The 20,094-nt window shown below is 39.9% G+C and overlaps 1 protein-coding gene across 4 annotated transcripts in view; it reads left to right on the forward strand.

Annotated features, from left to right (window-relative positions):
* The first annotated feature begins 3,314 nt into the window (after positions 1-3,314).
* Positions 3,315-20,094, forward strand: part of llgl2 (LLGL scribble cell polarity complex component 2) — a 47,472-nt gene continuing 30,692 nt past the window's right edge. For 2 of the 4 annotated variants that reach the window (XM_026177584.1, XM_026177583.1), the window contains exon 1: positions 3,315-3,745. The gene's annotated coding sequence lies outside the window, so the exon portion shown is untranslated. The other 2 variants (XM_026177586.1, XM_026177585.1) reach the window with 2 other exon arrangements.

A 20,094-nucleotide genomic window follows, 5' to 3' on the forward strand; every position in this document is an offset into this window, starting at 1 on the left:
TGTGAATGTTTTCAGAACTTTTTTTGTTTTAACTTGTTTTTTCATTTTAATTCTATATTGAAATGTGTCAGCTAATATTAGCACACAGATAAATTTCACTTAAATGTGAAGGTCGTTTCAGTAAACTTTGATTTTATGGGGTCAATATATGACCACTGACTGCTGAAGTTAATTTAGACAAACAGGAAAATTATTGTTCAATTATTTTATTAATTACTATTTATTTTAAGAAAAAAAGCTTCATGACATCTAACCAAGTCAAGATATCATCAAATCTTACATCAAGAGATGCCTTTATGAATAGAAATTACATCAAGGTGCAAACCACTAGTTAGAACAATTAACAACAAGAAGGTGAGAGTAGTCTGCACACAAAAAGAAGAAAAGGAATTAGCCCCACTAGAAGTCATTAGTATTACTGATTAAATATTTTTATTTACTTTTTTTCTTTTTTTTTTTACATGAAAATACATTTTTTGTCCTATACACTAACATTAAGGATTCATGAAAACAACACCTGGGGACATCAAGGAAATATCTTTTCATTGAGGATACTTTATTTAGCTTCATGTTCTGTGCCTCGATGTGTAAATAAAAAAAAAAAGTTTTGTTATCACATTAGTTATAATAAAATCATATTTGATTCCCTGCTGAATTTTTGAGTTTAATCACTCATGGAAAAAACAAACAAACAACAATCTCTAGATTTTATGGTTTTTTTCATTATAATGGAGAACACCAATAACCAAAACAAAAACACAAATATTGCATCAAATATCAAATGAATTGATTTGCTTGGCTTTGAGTGAAATAAGTATTTAATCGATTACAGTCAGAATTCTAGCTCCCACAGATTGGTTGTGTGCCCATGTGGCACACAGATTAATTTTAAATTCAATTTCATTCTTATTTATATAGCACCAAATCACAAGACCAGTTGCCTCAAGGGACTTTATATTGTAAGGTAGACCCTATAATAATACATACAGAGACAAAACCCAACAATCATATGACCCCCTATGAGCAGGCACTTTGGCGACAGTGGGAAGGAAAAACTCCCTTTTAACAGGAAGAAACTTAAGGCTCAACCAGGCTCAGGGAGGGGCAGCCTCAACCAGTTGGGGTGAAAGAAGGAAGAAAGGACAAGGGACATGCTGTGGAAGAGAGACAGAGATTAATAACAAGTGTTATTTAATGCAGAGAGGTCTATTAACACATACTGACTGAAGAAGAAATAATCAATGCATCATCCCTCAGCAGCCTACGTCTATTGCAGCATAACTAGGGGAAGATTCAGGGTCACCTGGTCCAGCCCTAACTATATGCTTTAGCAAAAAGGAAAGTTTTAAGCCTGATCTTAAAAGTAGAGATAGTGTCTGTTTCCTGAATCCAAACTGGAAGCTGGTTCCACAGAAGAGGGGCCTGAAAACTGAAGGCTCTGCCTCCCATTCTACTTTTAAATACTCTAGGAACAACAAGTAAGCCTGCAGCCCAAGAGTGAAGTGCTCTAATGGGGTGATATGGTACTACAAGGTCATTACGATAAGATTTTGAATTCAATTCTGGATGTAACAGGAAGCCAATGAAGGGAAGCCAATATAGGAGAAATCTGCTCTCTCTTTCCAGTCCCTGTCAGCACTCTTGCTGCAGCAGTTTTTCAGCGTCACTCTGAGACAGGATATTTCTAATTTTAGAGGTATTGCGCTAATGGAAGAAAGCAGTCCCACATATTTGTTTAGTATGTGCATTGAAGGACATTTCCTGGTCACAAATGACTCCAAGGTTCCTCACAGTGTTACTGGAGGCCAAGGTAATGCCATCCAGAGTAAGAATCTGGTTAGATACCATATTTCTAAGCTTTTCAGGGCCGAGTACAATAACCTCAGTTTGATCTGAATTGGACTGGAATGGACCATCAGCAAGAAGTTTGGACAGAAGGTGACAACTTTCAAGGCAATTATTCAGAAATGAAAGAAATATAAAATGACCATGAATCACCCTCTGTCTAAAGCCCAAAACAATATATTGTTTCATGTGGTGCAGATGAGCATGAGAAAGGTGGTGGATCAGCCCCAAACTACACAGGAAGTGCTGAGGGCAAGTGGGATCAGTCACCCAGAACACTATTAGTAACACACTACACCATAATGAATTGAAATTTTGCAGTGTCTGCAAGGTCTCCTTGCTCAGGATAAGGGATATGTAAGGGCCCATCTAAGTTTGCCAGTGAACACTGACATAGTTCAGAGGGGGCTTGAGAGAAAGCACTCCCAAGTGGTCAGATGAAACCAAAATCAAGCTGTTTGGCCTCAACCTGACCTGCCATGTTTTTAGGACGACAAATGGCCTGTATTTGTATAGCGCTTTACTAGTCCCTAAGGACCCCAAAGCGCTTTACACATCCAGTCATCCACCCATTCACACACAGGTGATGGCAAGCTACATTGTAGCCACAGCCACCCTGGGGCGCACTGACAGAGGTGAGGCTGCCACCAGGCCCTCTGACCACCACCAGTAGGCAACGGGTGAAGTGTCTTGCCCAAGGACACAACGACAGAGACTGTCCGAGCCGGGGCTCGAACTGGCAACTTTCCTATTACAAGGCGAACTCCCAACTCTTGAGCCACGATCGCCACCAAATGCTGAGTATGACCCAAAGAACACCTTCCCTAAAAACACCATCCAAATCTGACCAGTTTCCAGTGTATTAGTTACAAAGAGGTCTCTCTCCTCATTGAGAATTAAGATCTAGAACCTCTTAATTCTGTTCTGAGTCTTCTTCATTGGTATGGTAAATGCAAAAACTGACAGGCTGATATGGCTGATATATCTGAACAGTGTTTATGGTAAAACATTCAGTGCTGTGTAAAAGTCTTTGTGTAATTTTTAACAGTGGTATTTGTCTGATAGTATTGCTATCCACAGTTTGTTTCCACTCAGTGGTGTTTTCTAGTTAGGAAACAATCAGACAAACAGGAGTTTTAAAGGATTACAGTTAAATTTGTAATCCTATGCCACATGTCACTACAAGAGTGTGATTAAAGTGGCTCATTTACATTTTGAGAGAAGCCAGTTGAGTCTAATAATAGTGTTGATGATATAATTTTCACCATGTACATATGCACAGATCCGATAGAAACTCAAAGTAAAGGTCAGGTGGTAGATGGATAAAAAAAATAACAAACTGCTTCGTCGATAGTCACGTTTTGAAGGGTTTAGCCAGTTTCTAGAAATGAATGTTAGTCCTTCCAAAGTGGGATAGATGCTGTCTCTTCTAACATCACCAGATTTTCCCCAGGAACTTTATCAATTACCAGCCTACATGCGGCTAGATATGCCGCTCTTGGTTCGTCGTTTTCAACCAAATTTCAAAGCAAACCACTGACCGGACGTCTGCACACGTTTACGAGGTGTGCTTGAATGTGTCATGAGGGCGGAGTTAGCACAGCAGTGAGGTTTAGCCTAGCAGGAAATACTGAGGCTAACCACCGCAGCGGTGGAAAACAAAAACCAGCCAACCCAGTTTTAGTTCCTTATAGATCTTTAGATGTGATAGTTGCTCAACAAGAAGCCTGTCGCCTGGATTCCGGGAATACTTATTCACGGCGTGTCTACGTCTTCCTCGACTCTGGAAGGGGAGAGATACCTCTTTGTAACTAATACACCGGGAACTGGTCGGATTTGGAATTTCTTTCAACGGCTGTAAACGGTGCACCTCTGCTGAGCAACGGCCGTTTGGAATCAGGTGGGTTAGGAAGTCGGACCGCACGCTCTCAGACCTTGTGCCCGTAGTTGTTGTGAACCGTCCGGCTAACAGTTTATTCCATGCTGTTTACTCTTCAGTATGTACACACTTCAGCTGAAGCTAGCTCAAGTTGTGTGTAGAGCCAGAATGTCATTTGCCAGTTTTTCTATGGTTAGCTTTCTAACCATCTGAAGTAAACCAAGCAAAACAGGCATATGAGCGTTGCCTCAAAAATCAGTTTTGTGTATATTTTTCTCAAAATTTTCATACCGATTACAATCGCAAGAATGGAGTCTTGCGATGACAGACGCTTTAACTTTCGGCAAGTCGTCGAGTTTTAAAAATGTAATACAAGGTGGACTGATTGAAATGACCGTCTCACATCAGTAACTTGCCTTCTTTATTAAATTTTAAAGAATGACTATAACCACACCAGTCAGCTTTTGTATGTAATTGGTAGTTTTCGCCATCGGTTAGCTTGTTTTCACTCTTAAAGCTACAGTAAACCTAATTGCAGCAGCCTGAAGCCATTCAGTTATTAAGACAAGTCCACACGGAAGAAAATTGGGTAGAAATGGATTAGCAGTTTCCCGCAAGATGTCAGCAGTATTAGAGAAACTGGGGAATTTCTTGCTAACCTGCATGTGCAGCCAGGTGAGTACTAGTTGCAGCTAATGTTGCATAATGACGGCGACATCTAACCTGACTAAGGTGTGTCTCAGCAGTCAGTATGTTAGTAAGCCCTTTGAGTCAACGGTCTGGTTTCAAGAGTGAGTAAGTACTGTGTTTGGGGAGGGGGAGTACGAGGAAGGCGGTTTCACCTGTTTGGCTGGTTTCACGATAATTCGTATTTATAAAACTGCTGACATTGTATCCACCGAGTCAGAGCTGAGCTGAAGTCCTGAACTACAATGCGTATGTACTGTGATTGCTTCGTCTAATCAGCTCAAATTCATATGAAGTATTCCTCACTATGAGGAACAAACTAGTAATGATGTGTAAGACAACATCAGACTTTGTAAAACAAAATGAATGAAGCAGGGTTTTCCCCATCAGTTTACACACTAAAGATTTATTTAAAATTTCTGACTACTTAATAAGGAACATCAGCCATATTACTATATTGCTCTGGTCTGCCTAAATGTGTGAGAGTGTGTGTGTGTGAGTGAGGTGTTGCCAAAAGGTATTTTAGTGAAATGATAAATGCCATCTTGACCGACAGACATGAAAAATCAATTTCCATTATTTCCTTTGCTCTTGCCTCATTTCGGCTCAGTGTTTACTGCACTCTGCTGTCATATGGTCTCTTTTTGTCTTTCTCTTGTAGGTGCACTTAATCATACATATATGCATCACATGCGAAGTGTCACAATGTGAAGATATTAAAAATGGTAACGATATATTTTGTCACTTGTATTCAAAATAAAAGTGTTACAGAAACATAACAGGAAAGAAGTTCAACTCACGTGCTCACAGTTTATCATGAAGTCACAAATGTTTGCAATGAAAAGCTGTTGGCATAGATGGTGTGAAATGGGTCCAAACCGCTGACTTTCTCTGTGCAATGTCAGCTTTCCAGTTAGCAACAGGTGCATGCTTGGGGCCTTAATCACTGAACAACATTGAATTTCATTGAGTAACTTGGCTTGTTATCACCAAAATGGAACCACCCATATGCAAAAAAGTTGTTCTATTAAATGGTGCAAAAAAAGAAAAGAAAAAAGAATCGGAATCTGTTTTATTAGAACAGCCATTGTTCAGCATTCACACTGTACAGTCTGGACAGGTTACTGCCAAATGAAGCACAGGCTGTGTACTTCCACCTGCATGAGCCCAGGACTAGTCAAACAAAAGCCTTTGTTCTCAGGCTTGGTGTTATTCCACCTGCATTGCAAAGTCCACCTGAAACTATTATAGAGGCAAAATAAATGGCCCCTCCCAAAAGTGAGGCAAGCTGGAGGGTGTTCACCTCTTCTAAATGGTAAATGGTAAATGGCCTGTATTTGTATAGCGCTTTTCTAGTCCCTAAGGACCCCAAAGCGCTTTACACAACCTGTCATCCACCCATTCACACACACATTCACACACTAAAGGAACAGTCCTGAACATTACCAGGAATTTTGGTTTTAGTTGTTCACACAATGCAAATATAAGGAAACAATGGACAAAGCTTTGCCATCAAAGGCTTCGAATTTTTAAACTTTTGAATGGGGAGGTTAATTTTTACTAACCTTTTACAGGTAACCCTAACCCTAACCCAAAGACGAAGACGTTGCTTGGCTCAGACAGTCAGCTTGCTAAATTGATTAGGGCAATGCACTGAACGAAGCTGTTCTTTGGTTTGCTAATGGAAAAGCATAGGATATCCAAATGTAAAACCTCATGTTTCGTGTTTGCCAGCTCGATAGACACTATTAGAACATAACTGAAAACTTGACACTGTAAACATTGTTCCAGAGGATAGCCTAACCCTGAGAATGAAAGGCTCTGCACACTTAGCCTCAAGGAAGTTTGTCAGTAGATCCTCATCACGATCATTGTTTGGGTAAACATGAAGTCAGAGCTTATGACATCACTGGTACTTCATGGAAATGATTGTTTATAGTGTTCTAGATTGAAACAAAGCAACTCTAGATGTGAAGATTTTGATATTAGTTTTCATAAAGCAGTGCGTATGTGTGCTCATCCAATACCTTTCTCTCTTGGATAAAAGAAAAGACCTACAACCAATTTAAATTCTAACAATTTACTTTTTTGAAACCACAAACAATTGTGGTAATGTAACGACACTGTTTGCGGGTCGAAGTGTGTGTTGGATGAGGTTCCCATCTGTAGTGCTTTGTTTCTTTTTCTGCCAAGAACTATTGAGCTGTCATTGTCTTCCTGTTAAAAGTGAGTTTTTCCTTCCCACTGTCGCCAAAGTGCTGCTCATAGGGGGTCATATGATTGTTGGGTTTTTCTCTGTATCTATGAAGCGCCTTGAGGCGACTTTTGTTGTGATTTGGCGCTATATAAATAAAATTGAATTGAATCATTAAATATTTGTAACACTATATGTTTTTAAAAAGTTGAGGTGTATATACTACAGCTGATGAGCTCCTGGTTTCTCAGGTACCAAATGTTTTAACACTTCAGATGGGTCTGGGCAATATGGCCTAAAATCCATATCACGGTATAATTTGAAGCACGTGCGGTAACGATATATATCTCGATATATTCTTTTCTTCTGTATAACGTATTTTACACACTATAAGGCACACTTAAAATCCTTTAATTTTCTCGAAAATCGACAGTGTGCCTTATGTATGAATTCTGGTTGTGCTTACTCACCTCGAACCGATTTTATGTGGTACACGGCACGCAGAAATCCAAAAATGTTTTAGTACGGCTTTGGTAAGCTATGAACCGCTTGATGGATTGTCGGAGCATTACGGCTGCCGTAGTCAGGAGCCTTGTGGAGTAATCTGGGTCCAAAACTCCGTCTGCTGCAGGTCCCAAAGTCAAACAAACACTGCGGCATCACTGACAGTTAAAAGCTGTCTAAATTCTTTCATTTTTAATAACATGATCAGCGTTGCTGCTTTACCAGGTGCAACAATTAAGTTTAACATCCAGGCATCCATGAAAACAGGATTCATTAAATTCAACGGAGTTAGAAGTTAGCAGGAAGTAACTCGCTAGTTTCCACCTAAACATGATATATCATGTTCTGGCAGAGAGATATCTGAAAAAATTCAAACGTACAGCTCTGCTATCACTTCCAACATAAATGAAGAGAGAAAACTAAACAGCAGTGACGTTTGTAGGGCTACTGAAGTAGAACTAGTTGGTATATAACAGGGGTGCCCAATCCCGGTCCTCGAGAGCTACCGTCCTGCAGCTTTTCGATGCATCCTTGTTCCCACACACCCGAATCAAATGAATGGCTTGTTATCAGGCCTTTGCCAAACACGATGGCATGCTGAAGAGGTAATCAAACCATTTGATTCAGCTGTGTTGGAGTAGGGATGCATCTAAAAGCTGCAGGATAGTAGCTCTCGAGGACTGGGATTGGGCAGCCCTGGTATATAATGATGTGCTACGTGATTGCTAGCAAAACAGCTACGTTAGCATAACATTAGGACAGTGAAGCTGAAGGACGAACGCTAACAGTTTTCCACTCAATAAAAGTTAACGAATAGAGCAGCTGCGAGAGAATTCAGCATTAATGAATCAATGGCACGGAAGTGGAGGAAGCGCAGTTTTTGGCTTTCCCCATATTCCAAAAGTGCTTTGTGTCTTTGCTATTACTGTCGCCCGGCATAATTTGCAAATGATATTTTTTCAGCCGCTGCAATTCTTTCGACCAAAACAGCTACTGCTTGATGACACCATCAACATGCACTAGAGCGGTATAGTCAAAATCTCAACCATTGGCCCAATTTATATCGTTTATGCCGTTTATACCGCCCACCCCTAACTTCAGAACAGAATCACTGTGTTTAGATTTCAAGCTTAAGATCAGCTGATGGTGAATAATACGCACATGTACACGAGGTTGCCTGATTTGCAAGTGATGCAGCAGATTCAGGCTCTTGCAGGTAACTGTTCTTGAAGCTCAATTCTGCATGCTCAAACCAACTGAGTGTGGAGGACAAAGCTCAAAGGAACAGGAGTCCTAATGTGATTGGTCAGGTTCAAAGCAGTGACGTTGCAGCATCTACGATGGAAAGGTTCAGGTTACTGCGTTAAACAGAGTTACACTTTGGCAGAAACATAAGCGTTGTATTAAAACATTTGTTTACAATTTTGAAAATGACGTTTCCGAATTAGCTAACAACGGCTGTTTGATGTGTAGCAGTGAAAATACTGACACGTTTATTACATTATTACGAAGCTGAAGAAATCTAAAGGAAAACAGAAATGAAAATTGTACGCGTTTTATGCCGCTAATCATCATGATTGAACAGGTCACACAACTTGAGAGCTCACATGGTTCACCTGAGGTGGGTGATCACAGTCTCTGATCAAATGAAAATGATCAGTTTTTTACAGGTGAGGAACTATCCTATCCTAAATTCGACATTTAATTAAAAGTAGTTGATCAAATTAGTTTCATTTATACAGCACCAAATCAAAACAACAGTCACCTCAAGGGACTTTATAATTGTAAGGTAGACCCTACAATAATGCATACAGAGAAAAATCCAACAATCATATGACCCCCTATGAGCAAGCACTTTGGCAACAGTGGGAAGGAAAAACTCCTATTAACAGGAAGAAACCTCCAGCAGAACCGGGGTCAGGGAGGGGCGGCCATCTACGTCGACCAGTTGGGGTGAGAGAAGGAAGACAGGACAAAAGACATGCTGTGGATGAGAGCCAGAGATTAATAACAAGTATGATTCCATGCAGAGAGGTCTATTAACACACAAGCCATAAGGTAAGCACAAAAAGAGAGTTTAGTCAAAGCTGTGTCCCAGATGTCACACAGGCACTTTTATTAATATACAGCATAGATGTACATGAAGAAATTACTCAAAAATAAATTATCAGCATTTATTAAATAATAATGCTCCATAAATAAAAGAAAACAATGTTGTTTTTGTGCATAACAAAAAGCTCACAATTGAGCAGTCAAAATGTAAACTAAAAGACGATGAGCATAATAACAAAGACAGATTTCACAGCTGCTCTATTCCCAAGTTCTACTGCGTGACTGACAGCCTTGAGTTTGAAATCCTCTTTGTAACCATGTCTCTTAAGAGGTGCCATTTATGGTCCTTATACACACACAATACGGTAATATTACGTTGAAGCACAGTACATATCACTCCGCGAGGCTCCAGACTACGGTAGCCGTAATGCTCCGACATTCCATCAAGCGGTGCAGCTCCGTAGCTTACCAAAGCTTACCCAATTTCGCTGTGCAAGAAACTGCACAATGACAATAAAAAGCTCTAAGTCTCTAAGTCTAAAGTTTTACTAAAACATTTTTTGAAAGATTGCTGAGCGGCGTGTACCACATAAAATCAGTTGGCGGTCAGTAAGCACAACCAGAATTCATACATAAGGCGCGCTGTCGATTTTTGAGAAAATGAAAGGATTTTAGGCCATGCAGCCCCTGTCGTTAGCGCGGTTAGCTCGCTAACACGTTGACGCTGTTCACCCCCACGCACGGGGTGGTCCGCGGTAACTCATTAACAGAGATTTTCCGTGTTCATCTTGTCGCTGCCTGCAGGTGAAGCTATGAGGGAGGGGGAGTTGTGTTCAGTGAAGGAGAGGCGAGGCTGAGTAACGTTGCATAGAGACAAAAGTGGACGAAAGAGAGGCAAACTTGCGGCTCCACAAGTATAATTATAACGTAATATAGACTATATCGATATAAACGATATTGTCACATCTTATATCTCGTATGAAAATATATCCATGTTTTTTAAAAAACTCGATATATCGCCCAGCCCTAACACATTCTATAAAAGTAATCTTTTACTGAAGTAAAACTGTTTTGCATTGAAATGTACTTGAAACAAAACACAATTGTTGAGTCATTAAAGCGTACACAACAGCTGGAGACAATTCACTGTAGCTAAATTGCAACATCATGTCATTTATTTTTATTTTATTTTTTTTTATATGATATCTGCCTTATTCTTCTAGATAGAAATAGAGCTTTGAACAGAGTACAGAATCAAACACTCACCTTTGTAGCATGCAGTGTTGTGTTGAATAATTATTTTCATGATAGTTTTCATCAACAACCTTTTTCTCTGATGAGATAACGAAATAAAAACTAATGCACGAGGACAAAAACTGAGGAAATGTATAGACACCTTCTTTAGCAAATACAGACGCTGAAACATTTTCTCTTCACAAGCCATCAGCATATTGAATACGTACAACATACACACAGTAATACACATGCACTCATAAACCTATACATCACTACCACATGAGACAAATGCAATTCTTGAGAGCAACCTTGCATATCTGTATAAGTTGTATCTGCCAGAATCACTTTGAGGCAGTCCAAAAGTCTTTTTCCATGGTTTCGCCGAACTCCTTGTACCTTGCACTCCCACAGCCTAACCAAGCTTGATAATAGAGCAGGGAGATATGACCAAAAATATTTATCACGATATAAATTTTGAAAATTTGCGATAACGATATAACTGACGATATAATTGACAATAGACAAAACACTTTACAACTCCACAACTTTATTTGTGCAAAAAAAACCAACCCATCAATGTATTTTCACTTAAACAAGCAGCTGTTTTTTATGTGCATTAGTTATATAAATACAAGTTATATAAAAATGTAACAGTGCAAATGCAAATTCCTTGCTGACAGTTTAACCAAAAGGCATTTCCAGTGGAAACTGGCCGACATATCCTCAGCATAACCATGTATAATATCCACAAAACTTAAAGAGGTTATACACACACAATACGGTAATATTATGTTGAAGCACAGTACGTATCACTCCGCGAGGCTCCTTGCTACGATAGCCGTAATGCTCCGACAATCCATCAAGCGGTGCGGGTTCGTAGCTTAGCAAAGTAAACACAACCAGAGTTCATACATAAGGCACACGGGATTATAAGGGGCACTGACGATTTTCAGAAAAATCAAAGGATTGATTTTAAGTGTGCCGTATTTTCCAAAAAAACACGGTAATAACGACAGCCCACTAGCATGCGCTACCAAAAATTGTGCTTTGTTGTGTATCTGACGGACGAAAGCTAAACCAGTTCCACACCACTGAAGTTGCACTTTTACAAACCAGTTCTGGTTCATCTGTTTCATTCAACGATCCGCTTTCACCCTTCTCATTCTCTGTTGCCGCCATGCTTTTGCCGCCATGTGCGTATGAAAACAAAGGCACTGTGCATGCACGTTTTACCCATGTTCTATCACGATATTTCATTTTCTTATCATTGCCCAACATTATACCAGTATTACTGTGAACGGTATGATATGGCCCAGCCCTACTTGAGAACATTCTACTTTCAGCCTGATAGGACTCCTTCAGCTTTGGTGTCCACCAGCTGGTTCCACCACAACAGGCACCAACCACCTTGCTGCAACCTCAGCAATAGAGGTGCTGAACATTGTCCCCAGTCTCCCTCGGAAGGCTGTCGAACCTCTGTCAGAGGTGAGAGTTGAAAAGCTCGTGGACCAGGGCCTCTGCTAGGCATTCCCAGCTCATCCTCGCTATATATTTGGATGTGGCATGTCTGTCCAGCTTCGTCCCTCACTACCTGACCCAACTCAGGTGATGATCAGTTGATTGCTTCTCTCCTCTCTTAATCTGAGTGTCCAGAACATATGGCTGCTTATCCAAATCAATTTATTTAAACAGCACTGCTGTGTTGGCACAAGGCATAAAAGAAGATAGCAGTGGATGAATGTTAAAGGATACACATAAACTTAGTTACAGCACTTTCAGAAAGACACCTACTGGGATGATACTATTCTCTACTGCTGTGTAATTCATTATTGTAAATTTAAGTGTCATTAGGAAATGATCAGACAGCAGGGTGCTCATGGAATACTGTTAAATGCTCCGTTTCTATGCCATATGTTAAAACAAGAACTAGAGTGTAATTAAAGTGGTTGTTTTACATTTTAAAATTTGCCAATTGAGTCTAATAACAGATTAAATGCTGTGTTGAGGATGTCATTTTTAGCTACTACATGGATGTTATAATCACCCCCAATCATTATTTTATCTGAGCTGAGCACAAAATCAGAAATAGGACTGGTTGTTAAGTTTTGCAGCTGAGGTGGACAAGGCTGAGAATCAGGCTTTCGACTGGATTAAAGCTCTGTCTGGGTCTTTGGTTGATTAATAAGCTAGCATGGAAGATTGCTGCCACCGCACCCCCTCTTCCTGTGCTTCAAGGTTTCTGATAGTTAGAGTGACTCGGGGGTGTTGACTCATTTAAGCATAATCATCCTGCTGTAACCAGGTTTCTGTAAGGCAGAGTAAATTGATTTCTTGATCAATTATTAATTCATTTACTAACAGAGACTAGGAAGAGATAGACCTAATGTTTAATAATCCACATTTCACTGTTTTGCTCTTGGTGCAGATATGGATGCTGTATTGTTCTCTCTTTGATGTTTTTTATGTTTAAGTCATTTTTGCTGGTTTTTAGTTTGTTTGTTTTTTTTCGGGGGGGTTGTCGGTTTGGGAGCTGACACAGTCTCAACGGGGATGGGGTTTTGGTGGTATACTGGGGGCTTTTGTTTAAGACCATCACCCAGCCATCCTGTTTTCGCAGCTCCTCAGGACAATCAGCCAGGGGAGCGCTATTGGGGCCTACGCTACCTTCACCTGCTCTGGCTACAGGGCAGAGCAGTCAGTGAATTGAAGCAGAGTCTCTAATTCAGGCCTCCAGAGCTACAAATAGGCTGCAGTTATTACAAGTATCATTACTGCTAAAGGAGGCCAAAGAGTAAGTTTTTAATTAAATTGGCTACGCAGATAAGCTACATAAAACCAGTGTGTTGGAACAGGGAGAAAAAAGTAACGTAACATATAACCCACATATGTAACCCATACCATTTAAATAGATTATTTTCTTGTGACACTGCTTAGTTTAGTTCTGTACTCTCTCCTGGTCTTGTGTGTATTTATTTCAGTTGTATGTTTCATACACACTTTTGTTTTGTTGTTGCTGTTTTTTGTTTTTGCTTAATTCATTGGTTATTTTATAACCAGTTCTTCTGCTTGTAAATGGTAAATGGCCTGTATTTGTATAGCACTTTTCTAGTCCCTAAGGACCCCAGAGCGCAGTACTGTGTGTACTGTTTGTTTATATGGACTGAATTAAGACTGCGAGGAAGAGACGAGAAGAGATATGGCCACATTTCACATGTGATGTCAGGGGAAATGGGAGCCTTTGTGAACCTTATGGAGCAACTCACCAGTAAAAGCACGACAAACTTTTACACTTTATACTTTAGTCAAATGAATTAACTTAAGATGATTGTCGATTAAATCTAATCAGAGTTAAGCGATTTGAATTCAGATGTGTAAATTACTAATAAAGTCACAAATGTTTGCAATGATGTAAATGTAAATGATGACTTTTTGAAAGTGAATTTTGCTTCATTGTAGCTGTTTAAGTATTTGTATTGTGCACCGGTGGATGTACTAATTTATCACTGGCATCACTTTCATACTCAAATCTTAACCGAAAAATTCCCAAGGCGTATTTTGAAGCACTCTCATCCAGTCCATCCAGCCATGGTATGTGGATTCATGTGTTTTCTGCAGACTGAACAACTTTTTGCTTATAGGTCTCTGTTTTGGCCTAAGTTAATTTCTAGATTATGAGTCTGGACTAATTGGGCAGGAGTGCAGTGGCTTCAGAACCTGCCTTAGAATCCTCCACTAGAAACACGTTTTGTTTTGTTTTTTCACTCAATCTGAGCTCACCTTGACACTGGCTCCGCCTCTTTGTTCTTTGTCAAGTGTGTGTAGGCAGACTCTAGCTCCACGTGAAACTATGATGGCATCATCTTCACTGCTGCTGTTGTGTCATCCGTGTTTTTCTTTAAAACTGGGGGCTGCTTGGGCTTAATGTTATCATACTTTTTATTCACACGCTGCTCCCAAATACACTTCTGTGGGAGGATGTTTTTAGTCGCAAATGTGGGTGAAGCACTCGCATGACAATGGCATGCTACAGAGCCATGCATTAACTGAAGCATCGAAGCAAAGAATTTGTGTTAAGGATTATTTATACTCTAATTGTTCAAATTACTTAATAAATCGCAGCATCCCTAATTTCCTTACTGTAGAGGAAGAACATTATGGAAAAGTTAGAAATGAACTTTGCCCAAAGTGCTAGTTATGCTTAAAAAAAGAAAAAAAAGAAATGAGAGATCTTGCTGTGAAAGATTGAGCCATTCACTGCCTGCATTTTAAAACTGACTAAAACTAAATAAGAAACACATTTTAATAAATTATTGTAAAGGTGGAATAGTTTATTTTCTTGTCCACATCTGCCTGCAGCTCTTAACATCCTCAGATCTGAGTCCTGTCTGATTCGGCTGCTCTTTGATTAATAATCCACACTTGGTAATGCAACAACTTGAGAAGGAAATCGCCTAGGATTTTGAAGTTGATACCATAGGTATAGTGGTTGTGTGGAAAATTGTTTGCCCACTTCCGGGCATTGTATTTGTCACACTTAAATGTTTCAGATCAAACAAATATCAAATAAATATTTGACAAAGATCACACAAGTAAACACAAAATACAGTTTCTAAATGAAGGTGTTTATTAAGAGGGGAAAGAGATCCAAACCTACATGGCCCTAACCCTAATAACCCTTTTTATGGCAAAGTCATGAGCACTGACCTTAATCGAGGCCTGCAGTTCTTTGGATGTTGTTCTGGGGTCTTTTGTGACCCCTTGGATGAGTTGTCTGCGTGCTCTTGGTGGCCAGCCACTTCTGGGAAGGTTTACCATTGTTCCATGTTTTTGCTATTTGTGCATAATGGCTTTCAATGTGGTTTGCTGAGTCCCACAGTTTCAAAATGGATTCATAACCTTTTCCAGACTGAAAATTACTTTGTTTCTGATTTGGTCCTGAATTTCCTGATCATGGCAGCAGAATGTCTGGCTTTTGAGTCTGTTGAAAAGCCATATCACCAGGTATATTCTTGTTTCACCGTCCACCTTTTCTGTAGCTTTCATGTTGCATTTAAATGACGTCGCAGGATGCACGGATGCATTGCTATGACGACAACCACGCATGTTAGGTAGAACCAGATTGTAGTGGAAAACCAGTCGATCTGAGTCGGATCATGGCAGTCTGTGGCAAGTTGATCCGAGTAGGTACTAATGGAAAAGGGACTTATGTGGCTATTGGGTAACTCCTAATAGTTAAAAGGCTAATGTTAATGTGAGCGCTGACCAGCTATTTAGTACTTCACCGTTGTTGAAATGGGAAATTTACTGGCCTCTGAAGCGTTAGTCAGGGGGAGGAGCTGTGTGTCTCTCCACAGTGGTACAGTGTGCAGGTGAGTATAGGCTGGAGGAGGCATAGATGGCACCGTTATTATTCACAGTTATTCACAGTTATTCAGTTACTATAGAATTTTTTATTTTAATTTTTTTTTTTTTTATTAACTCAACAGACACCTGCTTTTTCAGGTAGATGAGAGATGAGGGTCACCTAGAAGGATGTATGGGTGTTATTGACAGTAAAACAAAAGGCCTAGGTGGCAGCTAGAGACCTAAGTGGGAGCAAAATATTAACTATCTGACACCTTTGGTGTGTGCTGCCAGAAATGGGGGTAGTTACAGGTTCACCTGTTGAAGCTTTTCATAACTATGCAGATCGTGTGAACTGTAGGCTATTTTTTTTCCATCATTTTGATGCAAAATGTGTGAATGTGTGTGTGAATGGGTGGATGACTGAATGTAGTGTAAAGCGCTTTGGGGTCCTTAGGGACTAAGTAAAGCGCTATACAAATACAGGCCATTTACCATTTTACCATTCAAAATGGACTAAACTCTGAAGTAAAAATGCAACACCCAAAGGGTAAGATGTGTCCTTGATGATTTATAACAAGACAAAACATGAGCATCATGGCAACAAAAGAAAACTGTTTTATTTCAAGTTGCTCGTTTTCCTTTAATTAGGATTTTGTCTTTTTTTTTTTTTTTAAAGTTAAAATCTATAAAATCTAATTATTCACCCACCTGTAGAGTTTTCTTTTTCTTTGTAAACTGAACCTTTTTTGTGATCAACTGACTATTTAAGATGTTTCTTTTTAATCATTCTTGATTGGCATGCTATATTTTTTTCACAGTAGCATGCAAGTGTATCTCTACAGGCTTTGTTTTCTGCAGACAGGAGTAAAAGTGGTGATGTATCGTACCACAATGTCCCTAAATCAAATAAAATACTAGGCAAATTATCAGATAATTCTGATCTGTAGTATCATTTGTCTTTAGCAGTTGCCCTCATTTATCTTTGAGAACTATACCACATTTTAATCCCCTTGGAATTGGTTTTATATATATAACCACTTGGACCTTAAACACCTTTGTATGAAGTCCCTGTCATTTAATGGCTCAGGTCTGAAACTACTATCACTTAGAATCAGAGTTTAGTTAATGTAAACTTTGTGCACTCGACCACCCTCCTCTTAATCTTTGGTTTTTCATTATAGGAAGGAATGAGTGAGGTGGTGGGAGACGTGATATCCTGGCAGCCAGAGCTAACAATCTGTCTGTCTAGCAATCTAATGTTTGCTAAACTAAAGAGGGTAAAGAGAGGTACCTCTGCTATGTTTGCTGTAGTGCTGTACTCCTCTTGCCTCCGTCTCTTTCTGCTGTTTAAATACAAAAAAATTATGTTTTGCTTCATGCATATTCACCAGAAAAAGTTCTTTTTTTCTCCAGGTTTCAGTAAAACATCTGTGGTTTCTATTTCATGCACCCTTTATACCTCCCTTTCCCCTTCAGAGCAAAGACATAACACCCCACAGCCCCCTAACTAGCAGTGGACCTTTTAGTAATCACTCATCCCGGTCATCGTAACTGAGAATAGTTCAGTGATTGCCAGCTGAAGATCACTGCGAGGTGAGGTCCTGTGTGTTCAGTTGATTTGGTGTCTTATGACGTGTTTCTTTGTGTGAGATAGGTGTGTTCACATGTGAAAGCAGTTCCTAGCAGCAGCTCTCATACAGCTCCTGCTTCCCCTGTGTTGACAGGATGAGTATTACTGTTTGTACCTGTAGTTTGTGACTTGATCAGATATCATTCAAGAAGACTTGTTCCTGTCTTGAGCGAGTGCTGGCATAGCTGCCATTGCAAAAGATCTCGAGTGGAATGTTTTGGATGACATGGATTTGCAGCTACTCATCTTGAACTAAGCAGTATGTTAGCTTTGTGTTTAAGAGCCACGAGCTATGGAGCAGCTCTGCTTGGTTAAGCAGTGTGAGTTTCCTGTTGTGGGATATAGGCGTGTTTTTGCATGGCTGCACTCCCTAACTTAGATGGCTTGATGGATATACTGGGAATTTGATGATATCGCTGAGCTGTGTTATGAAAAGCAAACAGTGTCTTGCTGCTTGAGAGCAAAGGCATCCAGGATGGTATATTGAATAACATAAGAAGACAAGCCTGTTAAATTTGCAGTCAGAGGTAAATAAAGTCTAAATCATTATCTTCATGGGAGATAGGCTCATGGTGACCATAGTGATACAAGATGGAGTGTTCGCGGTCATTTGCTTCTCCAGGGGTGGCACGAACCAGCATTTGTGACATCACAATCCATTCTGCAGTCACCTGTTTCAGCCAATACACACACACACACACACACACACACACACACACACACACACAAATCAAACATTTCTCCCAAATGTTTGATTCATGACCTGGACAGAGCTATGATGTTTTTAAGCAATTCTTATAGTGAATTTTGATGTTGAAATCTTGCTGTTTTTAATCAAAGTCAAAAATATGAGAAGATTGTGATCAGAGAATACAATGGTTGAAACAGAGCTGGTGCCAAGGTACACTTCAGAGTCCGGCTAATGCTTCTTTTTAGGTCAGACCTTCCCAAAGTGTGGGGCCGCAGAGCCATTGCAGGGGGGGCGGGACGCGGCGCTTGGACACTGCTAGCACAGGGCGGCCACAGAAACGCAAAGCAGGAGATGAAGCATCGCTGGCTATGTTTCCAAACCAACTTCATTCTAAGCCACTTGAAAATATGGTGAAGCATATCTGCCCTTTGGTTTCACCTGCACAAGTGCCGAGGTAGGTCTCCCTGCAGGATTGGTTTTCCCTGTGTCGGGAGCAGCGCTGGGCTGTTTAAATCACAGACAAACAGTATTCCACAGTTGTTTATGTTTTTAAACCCATTTTGCATAGAGAGGCGTTTTTTGAAAAAAGCATTGATAGCAATGTTGATTATTACACATGGAAAAAAAACAACTACAGTAAAAGAATCACACTATGACGCCTCTGTCTTTCTAAATGGAGGGACAGTAACTGTGTGTGTATGTAAGCGTGTAAAACCTGAAGATAGTAAGATTAACAGTATTTTGTCTCTATCTGCCATTCTGCAATTCATCTCGTGTAAACGTGGCGCACAGCGTGACGTGAAAAAAGGCACATACCTTTGACGTTGCGTGACGAACTCTGTATTCCTCGTCCACACGTAACGGGAAAAAAATGAGTTTTAGAAAATCTCAGTTTTCGATGATTCAAAACGCCGTTTACGTGTGGACGAAACAGCTGCGTTTTCAAAAATACCCGCGTAGGTGTGGACGTAGCCTAAAAGAGTTAGTAGTAGAGCAGGGCGATATGGCCAAAAATATTTATCACGATATATATTTGAAAATTTGCGATAACGATATAACTGACGATATAATTGATGCGAGACAAAATACAACTCCACAACATTACTAGCGCAAAAAGACAACCTTCCATTTATTTTCACTTAAACAAGAAGCTGGTTTTTATGTACATTAAAGCTTTATAAAAATGTAACAGTGCAAATGCAAATTCCTTGCTGAAAGTTTAACCAAAAGGCATTTCCAGTAGAAATGGGCTGACATATCCTGAGCATAACCATGTATAATATCCACTGAAGTTAAAAAGAGGTGCTTTGCAACATTAAACTGCAGTGTGCAGTACGTATTTTTCGGACCATAAGGTGCACGGGATTATAAGGCACATTAAGCGAAACAAAGCAGTCAGATAAGTCAAACTTTATTAAACTCATTCTTCTTGCTTCCTCCACTTCTGTACCATTGATTCATTAATGTTGAATTCTCTGGCAGCTGCTCTATTCCCATGTTGTTGCAGTATATTACTGACTAACCTCGTATTGTGGATGGATTATCTCAGTTGTTCTCCTGACTGAAGATTGTTCCTTTTACAGCATCCTGCCATGCAATTGCATTTGTCTCTAACCATGAGGAACCTTAACGTTAACTTTTATAAGTGGAAAAGTGTTAGTGTTCGTCCTCCAGCTTCACTGTTTATGTTATGCTAACATAGCTGTGTCGCTAGCGATCACGTAGCACATCATTATATACCAGCTAGCCCAACTTCAGTAACCCTACAAACGTCACTGCTGTTTAGTTTCCTGTCTTCATTTATGTTGGAAGTGATAGCAGAGCTGTACGTTTGATTTTTTTTCAGAAATCTCTCAGTCAGAACATGCAATATCATGCTTAGGTAACTAGCGAAACTAGCGAGCTAACTTCCGCTAGCTTCCTGCTAGCTTCTAACTCCGTTAAATGTAATACATTTTGTTTTCATGGATGCCTGGAAGTTAAACTTCATAGTTTCACCTGGTAAAGCAGCAATGCTGATCGTTTTATTA

This window comes from Astatotilapia calliptera, chromosome 8, assembly GCF_900246225.1.
Source record: "Astatotilapia calliptera chromosome 8, fAstCal1.2, whole genome shotgun sequence".
NCBI classification, from domain to species: domain Eukaryota; kingdom Metazoa; phylum Chordata; class Actinopteri; order Cichliformes; family Cichlidae; genus Astatotilapia; species Astatotilapia calliptera.